This window comes from Pteropus alecto, unplaced genomic scaffold (assembly GCF_000325575.1).
Source record: "Pteropus alecto unplaced genomic scaffold, ASM32557v1 scaffold98, whole genome shotgun sequence".
NCBI lineage: Eukaryota > Metazoa > Chordata > Mammalia > Chiroptera > Pteropodidae > Pteropus > Pteropus alecto.
Genome location: NW_006443570.1, coordinates 10913211 through 10927354, shown reverse-complemented (window position 1 = coordinate 10927354; position 14144 = coordinate 10913211). Strand labels below are relative to the sequence as shown.

At 46.0% G+C, this 14144-nt stretch overlaps 1 protein-coding gene across 2 annotated transcripts in view; it reads left to right on the top strand.

The window, feature by feature from the left end:
• Window positions 1–901, top strand: part of VEZF1 (vascular endothelial zinc finger 1) — a 14518-nt gene extending 13617 nt beyond the window's left edge. For both annotated transcript variants that reach the window (XM_015599191.2, XM_006924866.3), the window contains exon 6: window positions 1–901. This exon is cut by the window's left edge and continues 2442 nt beyond it. The gene's annotated coding sequence lies outside the window, so the exon portion shown is untranslated.
• Window positions 902–14144: the final 13243 nt, after the last annotated feature.

Here is a 14144-nt window from a genome sequence, read left to right as displayed (position 1 = left end):
GCCCTGCTGAGCCTGAGATTAGGCAGGTGGTGGCCATATTTGGAGGAAGCCCACATTTATTGGCATGCAGCCCCGAGACAGTTCTGGTTCTGCCTGCTGGGATCCATCATCTCTGGCTGGGCTGATAATCACAGTCCTTCGTGATTCAGACAGCCAGGCTTCCTTCACAGTGGCCCAAGGAGCAGTACTCTGTGGGGGCAGGTATGGACCCTACCCCCAGGTTAGAGTGTGGTCGTCAGAACCCTGAAAGTATTAGTTCTTAAAAAAAAAAAAAAAAGATATATGCTAGAAATGATTGTTTTATCAATTCATTGTATAATAAACAGGAGTGATTTCATTGTATGACTTCAGTTAAAATGCTATTTTGTATGCATTCTTTATTCACTTAAGAAGCTTGTCTGCAATAATAAAGCCACGCCGTGTCTTCTTTTGGGAGGGAGAGAGTTGGCAGGATGGGGTGGCAGCAGGCCACTGAAAGGGGGACGAATAGGTTGTGTGGTGAAATTCTCCTGTGTTTGGAACTGGAATTGAGTTTTGATGCTGATGAACTGATTCGACCAAGTGTTGAAGGCACAACGGCCACCGCTCTACGAAAAAGCAGAGTTTGTTTTTCCATCTGGTTGTAACCTGGTTGAGAGCACCCCCTTTATCAGATTGGCAGCTGAACAGTTGTATTAGATAATCCTCAAATCTGACATCAGCCTGTTATACTCTAGGGCTCACTGCTTGGCCTGCATTTGCCTTTTATTGTGTATTCATTTCCCTCCTAAGGTGTGCTCCTAAATGAAGGTTTCTATGTAAGCAGATGATGATTTTTCCTGTCAATACCAGCACTGTATTACTAACATGCAAAATACTGCAGATTTATTTTGACAAATTAAAGTTAACCAGTCACAAATGCTATGATGGATTGCTTAATACCTCAGAAGCTTGACCAGTTCACTATGACGATAGAGATGTTTTTGAAGCACTGCTTCTCCAGGTGTACACATAATTCTGGGCTGGAGAGAGGGAGGGACTAATTTTAAGCTGGTTGGTATTGAAATACCATGAACAAGGGAGGGTGGAAATGCTCCAGGCTGACTGCAGGAGAGGTACCCATGCCAATCAACTTGAAGCCTGGCCTCCAGGCAGTGGCTACAACCTTAAGCCTCTGTCCTACCCAAAAGACAATATAGATTTAGAACATTTCTTTTCATGCTCTAGAACCCAGTTTCTTTATTTGAAAAAGGCATTAGACTAGGTCCTTGACTGATTTTTGTTCAACTAGATTCATCATATGCGTAGAGTACCAACGTCAGGCACTGCTAAGCACTAAAGGGCATGTAAAGGTGGCAAAGACATGGTTGCTGCCTCTAAGGAGGCCATTAAGAGAGAGATGACAAGTACCCAAGCGAGAGTTTCACCAGACAGCAAATCAAGATGAACCTGACACTCCATTTTATGAAAAAGTTTTGGGTACGTACATCTGTTTTATATAGAACTGAGGCTTTCCAAACTTCCTCTGGTAATTGCTTTAGTGTCTGTTGACTCCATGAAAACAGCTGGAGGAAAAGTGTTCCTTGGGTTGCTTTTGTCAGAGAACAGGAAGTGTTATTTCACTGAGTTGCTTGTTAATCTTTCCAGTCCTGGCTGTCCAGGTGTCTCCACTCCTCTCAGGGGACCCTGCAGTTTGGTCCTCTCTGAAGAGACCTGGGTTTGAGATGTAGATGGGATAGTGGAGGTTTTTCCTGTCCTATCCTCAAGGACCTTTGGACAACAAGACAGTACAATGTGTTCATGGGATGTTGATCACTTTCTCTTCCCTGCCCTAATCTGGCCCCCAGTCCTACACTTTCCATTTTCTCCTTTAAAGAGTTGTAGCCTCAAAGAATGCCATTTGACCCCATTTGAGCCTACAAATCTCCCCCCATCCAGCTGGTCTAACCCATCCAGTAAAAGGTGGTAGGCAGGTCAGTGTGTAAGGCTCAAAACTAATTTTGTGCATTGATCTGGATGCCAGCGTTTTTTGGCTGCCCATTTTGGGCCAATCTAAAACTCACTTAGTTCCCAAGAAAAGAATGGAGGCACGGTTAAGGGCTTTGCTTTGGATATTTGTGTGATCTAGCCTTCTCCTTGGAACAGCTCATCAAGGGTTGGCTAGCTTTCCCCATCCCAAGACAGGCACTTGACCTAGATCTTGGCCCTGGACCATGAAGGTCAAGTATACTTCACTTTACAAAAACTGCCCTGTCATGGTAAAGGAATAGATTACACTTCAGATTCTGTATCACCACTGATTTGCATTATAATTTCATACATTTTCTTCATTCCTAATTATCTTCTTTAAGTTGACATCTCATTTCCCTCCCAACGCCAAATACCTCTTTGAAGAGTGCATAAAATAAGAATTTAAAATCACTATTCTTGTTGAAATGAATCCTTTCCAATTCATGTAACTGCCAAACAGATGGGGTGTTTTGGTAAATTCACATTGTTTATGGAGTTTTTTCAAAGTGCGGTCTACCTGCATTTGGCTACATCAGCCCTATTACCTGAATGTCACTTTTTCCGATGAAAACATCTATAAAGGGCCTGGAGCAAGATCTAGTAGGCTAAAGATGGGTGTGAGGACCATGTCGTGTTCTGCCCGTGAGTCATCTTTTGTCATGGCAGCTGGAAAGGATGAGGAAACCAAGGGAATGGAAGGGACATCCCCTTCTAGTTGGTCCCGTAGCTTTGTCTGGCAGTCAGTACCCAGGTCCAACAATGGCAGCAGATGTGTCAGTTCTAGAGGCTGCTCCTGGACAGGGGAGGCAGTCTTGGAGACTGGGACGAGAAGCTAGTCTGTGTCAATCTTAGGGTCAGTTGGGGGCCACCAAAGCTACAGTCCCTACCATGTCAGCCTACATACACTCAGAGATCTGGCTTGAAGGATCCTGGATCTCTAAAGCCCTTGCTCATGAGCCAAGAAATTCCTAACTCTCTTAATAATGGGTAAAGAGCCAGAGAAAAATCACCTTCGTTTGTGGGGAGAGAGGGAGGAGGAAAAGGGAGAACTTTGATTTTGGGAAGAGGCCCAGGGAGGGAAGAGAGATTTTGGAGAAAAAGTCTTTGTGCTTGCTGTGGTGTAACTTCCATGTTAACACCCATCCCTCTCCATGCATCTGCCCTAGGATGGACACAATTACTCAGAGGACTCTAAGATAGCCTGCTAGTCCAAGCCAGCTGTGATATTGTCAGCTTCAGTAAATGGGCATGAAAGAAGACGTGTTCTTCTAAGCAAGAAAAAGAACAAAATCAGTAGCTGAAGAAACAGGCAAGATGCAGGTGATTAAGGAGGGAATCCTCCCTGCAGTGGAGACCCATGAGCGCCTTCTGGTGAAGAGGTGGGGGGCTCCCTTCCTGGAATCCCTTCATCCCAGGAGAGTAGGTTCTGACTCTAGGGTGTCTGTCCTGTCCAACACAAGGGAAATTCTGCCACCTTGTCACCCCCAGAAGCTCTGTGGCTGTCAAGGATCTCTGAGAGAGAAGAATGGGGCAAGGGTGGAGTTGGGGGAGGAAAGAAGACAGAGCCTTTGTGCTGTTCCCTAGGCCTAGAATGGCCTCCCCACAAGCAACCGTCCAACACATTTTTTCCATTGTGTATCCCTAGATATTCTGCAAAGTCCAATTTAAATGTTGCCCCCTCTGAAATCTTCCCTATAAATTTAGGCAGTTGATTCCTCTTTGGTACAACAGGAGGAGTTGGGAGGTATCCAAGTAAAGGGGAGGTAGTCCAGCAACCCCCAGAAGGAATGCTAGTTCCTAAATTCAACTGGACTAGTTCCAAATGATTTGCCACGTCCCTTAAATCTTTGGTTCCAAATTAGTCAGGCCACGGCAGCCTGTGGTTTTTGCTGACTTTCCCTTGTATTGATGAGTCCCAATGTCCAGAAAGCCTGAAATACAACAAGGAACCAAGCACCAAGGTCAGAAACAGCAGCAACAGGTCAGTGAGGACCCCAGAGGACCCAGAGCAGGATGGGACCTGGCATAAGGGCCAGTGGCCAGGAGGTGCTGTGATACAGGGTTGCAATCAAGAAGAGCAGCTTGGAATCTGACAGGTCCAGGTTGTGCCACTTGGAGCTAGCTGTGTGACCTTAGATAAGATACATGACCTTGCTGGTCTCAGTTTCCTCAGCAGTAAAATAGAGACAATAGTAGTTCCAATCTAGTAATGTTTTTGAGGATCTAATTCATGTAAAGTGCTTAGCACAGAGCCTAATATAGGAAAAGGAGCTTCAAAATCAATGTACACCCCTCTTACTACCACCTGGGTTTCCTGTTCCCTATCTCAGTAACAGCAACATCAGTTGGCTCAGAGGCACCAACTGCACGCTCCATTTGCCACATCCCTTAAATCTTTGGTTCCAAATTAGTCAGGCCACGGCAGCCTGTGGTTTTTGCTGACTTTCCCTTGTATTGATGAGTCCCAATGTCCAGAAAGCCTGAAATACAACAAGGAACCAAGCACCAAGGTCAGAAACAGCAGCAACAGGTCAGTGAGGACCCCAGAGGACCCAGAGCAGGATGGGACCTGGCATAAGGGCCAGTGGCCAGGAGGTGCTGTGATACAGGGTTGCAATCAAGAAGAGCAGCTTGGAATCTGACAGGTCCAGGTTGTGCCACTTGGAGCTAGCTGTGTGACCTTAGATAAGATACATGACCTTGCTGGTCTCAGTTTCCTCAGCAGTAAAATAGAGACAATAGTAGTTCCAATCTAGTAATGTTTTTGAGGATCTAATTCATGTAAAGTGCTTAGCACAGAGCCTAATATAGGAAAAGGAGCTTCAAAATCAATGTACACCCCTCTTACTACCACCTGGGTTTCCTGTTCCCTATCTCAGTAACAGCAACATCAGTTGGCTCAGAGGCACCAACTGCACGCTCCAAAAGACCTGCACAGGAACCAGATACCTTCCTGAATGGCTTCCCCACCTGATTTTGAGGATGGGCATCTAGTGTGGGAATCTAACCTCATCCCAGGAACGAGAAAGTAAGACGGAAGATAGATCTCCTCAAAAGCAGCTGGCCAGGGATATTGGGCTGGCAAGGAGGGTTCAGGTTAGACGCATGCAAGAATCACCAAGTTGGAGACCTTGAAAACGTGCCATGATATGTGCCTATCTGGGGATGGTGCATCCTGCTTCCGAGAAGTCTTTCCACCCAGCTTCATTCCCCCACATGCGCTAAATCCAGAGAAGGATATAGCATACTTCCTCCCTCCGCAATCTCACCATCCTGGCATAGTTCTTCTTAGAACTTGCTGCAAGCCTTCCCAAGAGAACAAGAAGCGCCACCGCCTACCCAGGCAGGACAGGGAAGAGAAGCCTGACACATCCTTCTCAGACCTGCTCGCTCCGGAGTAAGCCCTCATCAGCCCTACTGGCTCTCCCAACGGTGTCCTGGACTCCCGCCCTCTGAGAGAGGGACCCCGCAGAGTGAGCAGCAAAGGTGGGTGTTGCCAGGGCTGGATCAGTCAACCTAATGTGGTACGTTAGCATTACTACTGCCAGGCCTAGCTTCCGATGTCCTCCACCATTTAGCCTAACCGCTTTGCCTGTCTCCTCTCCACTAGGGAAGACTAGAGTTAGAGCCCGGCTGCTGGGGAGCGGCCAACAAACAACTCTGGGCTTGTCTGCCCCGCCCCAACTAGAGCATTGCCGAGCCGGGATTGGTTGATATCTTCTTGTTCTGATTGGTCAGGTGAGGGTGCTCATTCACAGAGTTTTTTTTGTTTCCATCTCCTATGCGGCTTCACTTTCTACACCCTGCACTATAGTTGTACGCATTCTATGTGAATAGGTGAAATTCAGTTCTGTGTTTTCCACAGATGACGTACCCCCAAGAACAGTGTTGACCCTCTGAAGGATGGCTAAATCGGTCTCTTTACTGTATCCTATATCCAAATCACGCTTGTGTGGGTGAATGGGAAGAGCCTTGTTAGGGAAGCTGTGGGGGCCTGCCTTTTGCAGCCCGGGCGAGACCACACTTTATCTAGAGATACCCTTTGCTGAATTAGCTTCTCAGAAGACCCACTTTCGCCAGAACTTGTCTTTTCTATCATCTACACTTATATTTCACATTTGCTTGCCTTCATGCTGTTCTGTATGCTAGAGATGCTTTTCTTTCTTATTCGCTTTTTTTTTTTTTTTTTTAATGTGGTTAACTATTTCTGCTCACTAAGAGCCTCTGGAGAAAAAGCTGATTGCAGGGTTTGGGCAGGGAAAACACAAAGCGAGTCTGGAACATTTTTTTTAAACTTTTTATTTGTAAATAATTTTAAACTTACCAAAAGTTGCAAAAATCAAAATAATGCAAGAAAAATCTGTATACTCTTTATCCAGATTCACATATTGTTAACATTTCATCCCTTGCTTAATCACGTATGGGCTCTCCCTTTCTATTTTTCTAATTTCTTTCCTAAACCATTTCAGGGGTTCATACATCATGGCTCTTACCTCTAAATACTTCTGTATTTCCGAAAAATATAGTTATCCTCTTACACAATAGACCAGTTATTAACTACACATTTACATTTGTATAATACTTTTATTTAATCTACCATCCACGTTCTAATTTTGTCAGTTGATCTAATTATGTCTTGTTAGCATTTTCTCCCCTGCGGTACATGGTCTAGTGTTGCATTTAGTTGGCCTGTCTCTTTAGTCTCCTTAAATCTGGGTTAGACAGAGTAACCTCAAACTCAACAGACCCCTGTCTCTCTCTCTCTCTGTCTCTCTCTCTCTCTGTATCTCTCTCTCTCTCTCTCTCTCTCTTTTTTAAATAGAACATTCCCCATTTTGTGTTTGATGTTTCCCCATGATTAAATTGAGGTTATGCATTCTCAGCTGGAAAACTGCTGAGGCAATGTGTCCTCAGGATATCATATCTGGAGGCACACGATGTCCCTCTGTTCCTCATAGATGATGTTAATTTAGATCACTCAGTCTAGATGTTGCCCAGTTTCTCTATTATATAATTAATTACCTCCCCCTCCTTGCAACTAATAAGAAGTCTGTGAGGAAATACTTTAAGACTATTCAAATATACTGCTCATCAAAATTTCCCCCTAGTTTTAGCATCCATTGGTGGTCTGATGCAAACTTTAGCATGATGACAGAAAGTTCTCTTTGCCCAAGAAGATAGGGTGGGAATGTATCAAAGAAGATGGGAATGTATTCAAACAAAACAGCAGCCAACAAGTAGCCAAATCTAGAACAATCTAAGCATCAAAATAAATCATGATAATAATAAATTATAAGGTATTGAAGGAAAGTAGGAACCAATGAATACATGAATAAATGAAGTAATGTATTCTTCTGCTCCTGTAAATCTCAGTTCAGTCTTCCGATGAACCAGTCCTGAAGTGGTAGCTGTGCCCCTCTATGCTATTATGTTGGCTGTGCCTCAGGTCTGACCAACCATCATCGTGTGACACTTCCCTGAACTGAGCCCTGGCTCCACGTCACCTTCCCAAAGGGAGAAGGCCCTGCAGGCACAAATGTGAGACCTGGGGCTGAGGGTTTGGACCCTGGGAACCAAAAGTCCCGTCATAGCCTTAGGGTCTTCTTGCCCCAACAGACAGTCCTGCCTCGGGAGAGGTTTCTGTTTTCCCTTTTAAAGAGACATCAGTAAGTAAAATCTCCCTCAGCTCTCTAGGGTCCTCTGCCCACCATTCTCACCCTCGAAACTGGCTATGATACAATTCTAGGGACACTCTCCTGCCACAGAATAAGACATTTTTGCCATTTCCGCTAGTGCCCAGAGCCCTGCTCAGGGGCCAGGCCAGTGAGATAGAGCGAGTTTTCTCTCCTTCCTTCCCCGGACATTATTATTTATTTATTTATTTTAGGTGAGGCAACCCTTGGTTGACCTCACAGATTGCAAGGACCTTGTCAGCTTATGATCTCTTTTTTTTTTTTTTTAATTTTTTACGCCTACAACACCTGGTCTTCTTAGGTGGTCTTCCATCCAAGGCTAACCAGGCCTGACCCTGCTTAGCTTCCGAGATCAGACGGTATCGGGCTTGTTCAAGGTGGCATGGCCATAGACCCTTCCCTGGCCATTTACTGGCCCAGCAAAGGGCCCCTCCCTCCAAGCAGGAAGGAGCCCTTCCCAGTACACCCAAGTCGAGAGGCTCCTCCACTGGTGGCTTTGCTCCCCAGTGTCACTCAGGAATATTCATTCTGCCCCACCCTCACCCTCCTCCATGGATCTTCATCTCTGGAAAGAACCAGATCTGAACATCTGGACTAAATTGTTTCCAGGCAGGCCTCCTTGGAATTATAAGAATGACAATAAGTAAAACAGGCATCATTCATTGAGTGTATTAGAGTGAGGAGGAGCAGACTCTGCAGCCAGACCACCTGAGTTCCTATCCTGACTCTACAAAGAAACTTGGGCAAATTACTTAATCTCTCTCTGTACCTCGGTTTCCTAACCTATAAACTGGGCTAATGGTAGTAACCACCACAGGGTCACTGAGGAATAATGAGTCAACAATGTCAACGTTAACTGGCATATAGTAAGCGCTATGTATTTGCTTTTATAATTACTGTAATTGTGATCTCCTGGGGGATAATGAAGTGTGTGGGCTCTGGAGTCATGGAATAGGTTTGTATCTTGGTTTTACCACTTATTGTTGACCTTGCTCAGCCTTTTTGACCTTCCAGTGTGGCAGTTTCCACATCTATAAAATAGAAATGGGAATAATGCCTGCCTCTTAGGGTTTTTCTGAAGATTAAATAAGATAAAATGTGTAAAAGTGCTTAAAACAGGGCCAAACACATTGTAGCTCAAGAAACTTTATTATTTGCTTTTACTATTTTTCATCTAGTGAGGAGAAAGGCAATATTCTTATTATCGTTTTAGAGATTGAGGCAACCGAGATTCAGAGAGGTTAAGTAATTCACCCGGTTTGTAAATGGGTACAGCAGGGGCTTATTTGTCCCTTTATCTGACTGGCATGAAGCCACCACACTATATGTAGCAGATTTACGAGGAGTTTAGGAGGAAGAAAGAATCTGCTGCTCTAAGCAGGGATTGGGCCTCTAGACCCTGTGAATTATTTGTAGCAAACTTAACTTCAGGCTGGCTTTCGCCAGGAACTGGTATGGTGCAGGACCGAGGGACCTCATGACCTCAACTCTTGGTGATATCAGTAAAGTCAAAGCCAAAGTTAATATTCCATTTTGAAATTCAGGCCTGAGCCTGAAACACACTCCTTCTCTGTAGAATCTTACGTTTGGTGTTCCAGGCCATTTACTGTCACACCCTTTTCACTTTCCCAGACTCATCTTGCTGTGTCACCCACCCCACGCTCTGGCCACAGTGGATGTTCACTCACATCTAAACATACCTTCATTTATGCTGTGCCCTTATCCCTAGTTAAAACTCTTTCATCTCCCAGGCACAAATCTAAGAGCCAGCTTTTCAAAGGTGCCCTCTCTGATTTTTCCCCATAAGAATTAACCACTTCCTTCCCGTGTAGCCTCCAGCCCCCTGCTTAAACCTTGATTTCACTAAGTTCACACTCTGCCTTGTATCGCTTGATAGCTGTTCCATATCTCCCTTTAGACTTGGAGGGTGAGGGTGGATACATATCGTTCATTTTGGGAGGCTCGGTATAGAGTTCAATTGAAATAGCCTAAGTTAAACATAATTATGGAGGAAAAAGTTAGTTATGTTTAACTTTCCTCCTTCCAGTCAGAATGATCTCGGTTAAATATAGGCACACATACATACAATTATAAAGGAATGTATGTTCAATGGAGGAACTTGGAAAATCTAGAAAAATATTAATAGCAAAGTAAAAGTTATCTATAAAACCCTCATCTAACAATTGTTAACATGTTGACATATTTTCTTCTATGTTTATAATTAAATAAAAATAAATAAATCGGCTCATATTGCATATGCTGGAAATCTCCCTTTCCCATAACATATCGTAACATTTTTATAGGCATTAAACATTCTTTAAAGGCAATTTTAATGGTTACATGGAATTCCATTTATCTATGCCTACTCTCTGCCCTAAAGACACGCTGGCAGCCTCTGTACTGGGGGCAGGACCCTTGGAGCCTCACAAACTATTACCAGTGAAGGGAAGACACATGATTCTGTGAGGGCAAACCAGGCATGTCTCACCTACCTGTCAGAAGTCTGACCTTTGGCAAATATTTACTCACTCATGAGCCAGCCATGCCTTTAGGCTGGAAGGTTCAGGCACTGAGACAGAAGACACCCCCCACCTCCCGGGAACACACACGGAGACCAACTACAATACCAGCGCTATAGATAGGCTGGCAGGATGGATAAATAGACTGCCAGGGAGCAGTTTGTTATGCAAGGGAACAGAGTCCAAAGAAAGTGCCATAGGCATGACCTTGGCGCTGGCACTCTGGAGAAGGATGAAGTTCCCAGAAATCCTTCTCTAAAACGGAACTGAGATTACCAATCCCACAGGCATCTATCTGGTTATTGTCCCAGAAGGGGTCGTTTACTCATTTTCTGGGAAGGTCACTGCCTCCATATGTGACCCATGTGTTCTTTCAGACCCCTCAAGTGATAGTACTAAATTCTTCCAAAGTATCCTCTGAGTTTCATGGTCAAATTGGTGAAGACGGGGAAAGGAATAGGATTACCCAAATTATCTGGATGTTTACACCACTTTCTTTCCCACCTTGGGCCTTGTTAAGCTGCCTTTGGTGGTTCGAGGAGGACGGGGTCTCCTGGTGGCTAAGACAATGAGGTTGGTTCCAAAGCCGCAGCACATGCTCTTGTCCACCATTTGTGTCTCAGTGTTTGTCCTGGGCTGGGGGAAATCCCAGAAGGGAAATGTCCTGTTTTCCCTGTGGTCCAGCTGGAACCCACTCTTTCTAAGCCTGAGCCCCCAAACTCCCCATCAGCCTCATCCTCATAGTGGAGGTGAGACACAGCAGATGCACTCTCTACTGTCTGTGCTTACTGTAGCCAGAGCCTTAGCAAGAGACTTTCCTCAGATTCCCATGTACTCTGTGGGAACATCAAATGGTCTTAGCTGATCTAGCCTGGGGGTGGGCAGGTGGGGAGAGCATAGGAAAGGGGAGGAGCTAGATCATAGGTCTAGGGCAGGCTGGGAAGGGCCTCTCTAAGGTGTTTAAAGTTCATTCTTCGAACAGTGAGGTGTCATCTGTATTTTTTCAACAGGGCAGAGACATCCCTCGTCCATGCTTTAGAAAATAACTGCTGGTATTGAGGAGGATGGATTGAAAGGCAGGGGCCTGGTGGCCTGCAACAGGGCAGAGCAGTGGGAATAAATAGAGAGGGGGCAGAATATATGGAAAGTCCAGAGAAATTCAGGAAGTAGAAAGCCCTGAGTTTACCTAGGGGTCTGCATGTGGGAGAAGAGGAAGGCGGCATGTGAAGTTGGTAGCATGGGTGAGTGAGAGGTACCCTTCTCCAAGACAGAGAATTCTGGCAAAGAAGGATGTGGAAATGATGGGTTCCAGGCTTGCCATGCTGAAGGTGAGTTGACTGTGGGACAGCCTGTCCAATGGAAAGGACACATTCTAGTTAGGAGCTCAAGAGAGGGAGCAGGTTCAGGAATCGGTCATCAGCAGATACGGTACTATTATTATCAATAACAATACTAGAACTTCCTGCACATTCAATGAGCCAGGCACTGTTCTGGGCATTTCACATGTGTGGATTTGTTTAATTCTCACCACAATCTTTTGAGGTAGGCAGGCACTGTTGTGTGCCCCAAATACAGATGATGAAACTGAGGCACAGAGCATCGAGAAACTGGCCCAAAGCTGTGCGGCCTGCAAGTGGAGCATGCAGGAGTTGGTATCCACTTCGCCCTAATCCCTTTGTGAGAACATCCTGGGAATCGCGAGACTTGTGAAAAGTTAAAAGGATCGTGCCCTGGAGAAGCACCTGGGGCAGGCAGTGCTGAAGAAATAAAAGAGTTGGTAGGAAAACCAAGCGGGTCAGACCTGTCGTGAGAATGGGAGTCATTTCAAGGAGGTGTTAACTGCACCCAGGGCTGCAAGGGGGCCAAGAAGTGAAGTAGGGAGGAGGCCATGGGTTAACCCACTGGGAGGGCCCCTTTGAGAGTCATTCCTGGAATGACGGGGAGAAAGCCGGATTGTAGGAGATTGAGGATTAAATGGGGATTGAAGAAGCAGAGAGAGTAACGCATGGTTTATTACAGGAAGTCTGATGAATGGGCAAGTGACAAGTAGGATAATGGCCTGACAACTAGGATAATGGCCTGAGTGCAGGGTAGGGTTGGGGTAAGAGTTTCTTAGAAGGGGGAATCCTATAGTCTGTAGGTCTGAAGCAGAGAAAGAGGGAGAAAGAACTGATAGAGTATCTGGAAGCAGACAAGAGGGTAGGTCTTGAAAGCGGGAGACAGCTCATCCTCCGAGATGAGCAGAGACAATAAGGAGCCTGAACCAGGGCAGAAGCTGAGGGAATAAGGGAGCAGAAAGAAATGGAGGGATGAATAGGACCTGATAACTAATAGAATGCAAGGGAAGGAACACTGAGGACCGAAGTTTCTAGCTGCTAAGCCAGAGGATGAGGAGAAAGCTTGGGGAGGCAAGGGGTTTAAGTTCACTTTTAGCCTCCTTGCAGGTGAAGTGTCTGAGGAACCTGCAGGTAGAGAGTTTCTGTAGGCAGCGTGTATGAGGGGCTGGAGCACAGGAGGGAGATTTTACCTGGGACCCTGGGGAACCTGCAGCTCAGAGGCAGTGGTGGGAGTGAGGGACGTTACCCAGTGGGGTTGTAAGAGGCAGGCAAAGAGTCTGAGGAAAGCTTCCAGGAAGACGGCCCTGAAAGGCAGAGTATGTTTGCAATGCCTAAGAAGAGTCTGTCAACAAAGAGCATCCATTACAGTGACTGGTTTCATTTGATAACTATATTAATAATGTATTAAATGCTTTTATGAGCACTCAGAGATGAGTATAAACAGGGACATCTCTATGTTTGGAGGTTCATTGCCTGGTCCCTGAAATGCCAAGGGAGGAACTGCAGAAGGATCTTGCAAGTAAGCAGAAAAGTGGCAGATGACAAAATGTAGATGATTAGCAAGGAGGATAAATCCTGACCTCTCAGTCACAATTTCAGGACAAGAGTCAGCATGGGTCAGTTCCTCTAGATTAAAAATCTTTAACCTGAGGTTGAGGGGACCACCTCCTGGGGTTTCAAGGGTCTCCCAGAATCGAATGTACCACCAAGTGAAGGAGCTTAGGGAGCAGGAGCAGCAGAGAGGACATCCCCCGGAAGGTCTGGGAGCCCATTCTTAGAGCTCCACTCAACAGGCTAACCTAATGTGGGGCCTCCCCAAGGAGGGTGTGGTTCTAAGGTTTTTCCCCCTCCCAGGTTCCCAATTTGCAGAAGAAACTTACCCTTGACATGCAAATGATGGAAACACATTGGTGTCTGGGGCTCTTTGGTTTGTGGTTTTTACCATCAGATGTCTCTGTGGCTGAGCCTGTTGATTTGCTCATCAAAGCTAGAGGACTGCAAGTCCTCAGAAAAAACGAGAGAGGGATCTGGGCCTATGGGCAAGTGGGTCTCTAAGGCAGGCTTGTCCAGGAGGAAGGCGCAGACCTTCTGCAAGAGGTCTGGGGGCAGAGCTGGAACTGCAATTTGGCCTTGCCCTCCTCAAATCCCCTAGCGCCTAGGTAGCTTCTCTTCCAAGCAAAGTGCTTGGTGATCACCACCTGCTCCACCTACCCACCCCCAACGTGGAGCTGGAAACCAAACTACATAGAAAAAGACTAGCTAAAATTGACTTTTTCATTTATTGAACAAGTTTTTCGGTGGAAAATGTTCTCAGGTCGCAGAAGCCCCAGAAATGGCCAGGGATGTCGGGGAGGAGATGGGGAGATGGCAGGTCGAATCTAACCGTGTGAATGGGTAATAGCTTCGATTTCCTGACCTACTCCCCACCGTCTCCTCTGACCTCGCATTTTATTTTGTTTCCTTCCCGAGTCCTAATTCCCAGGAGGCCGCCCCTCCCCCACACCTCAGCCGTCCCAGACCTTGCTCTTCTCTTCTCCTCGGAGCCGAGGTCTCGAGTCTCCCCGCCCCAACCTCTCCGGGGTGCGCCTTCCCCGCGCCGCTCCCCA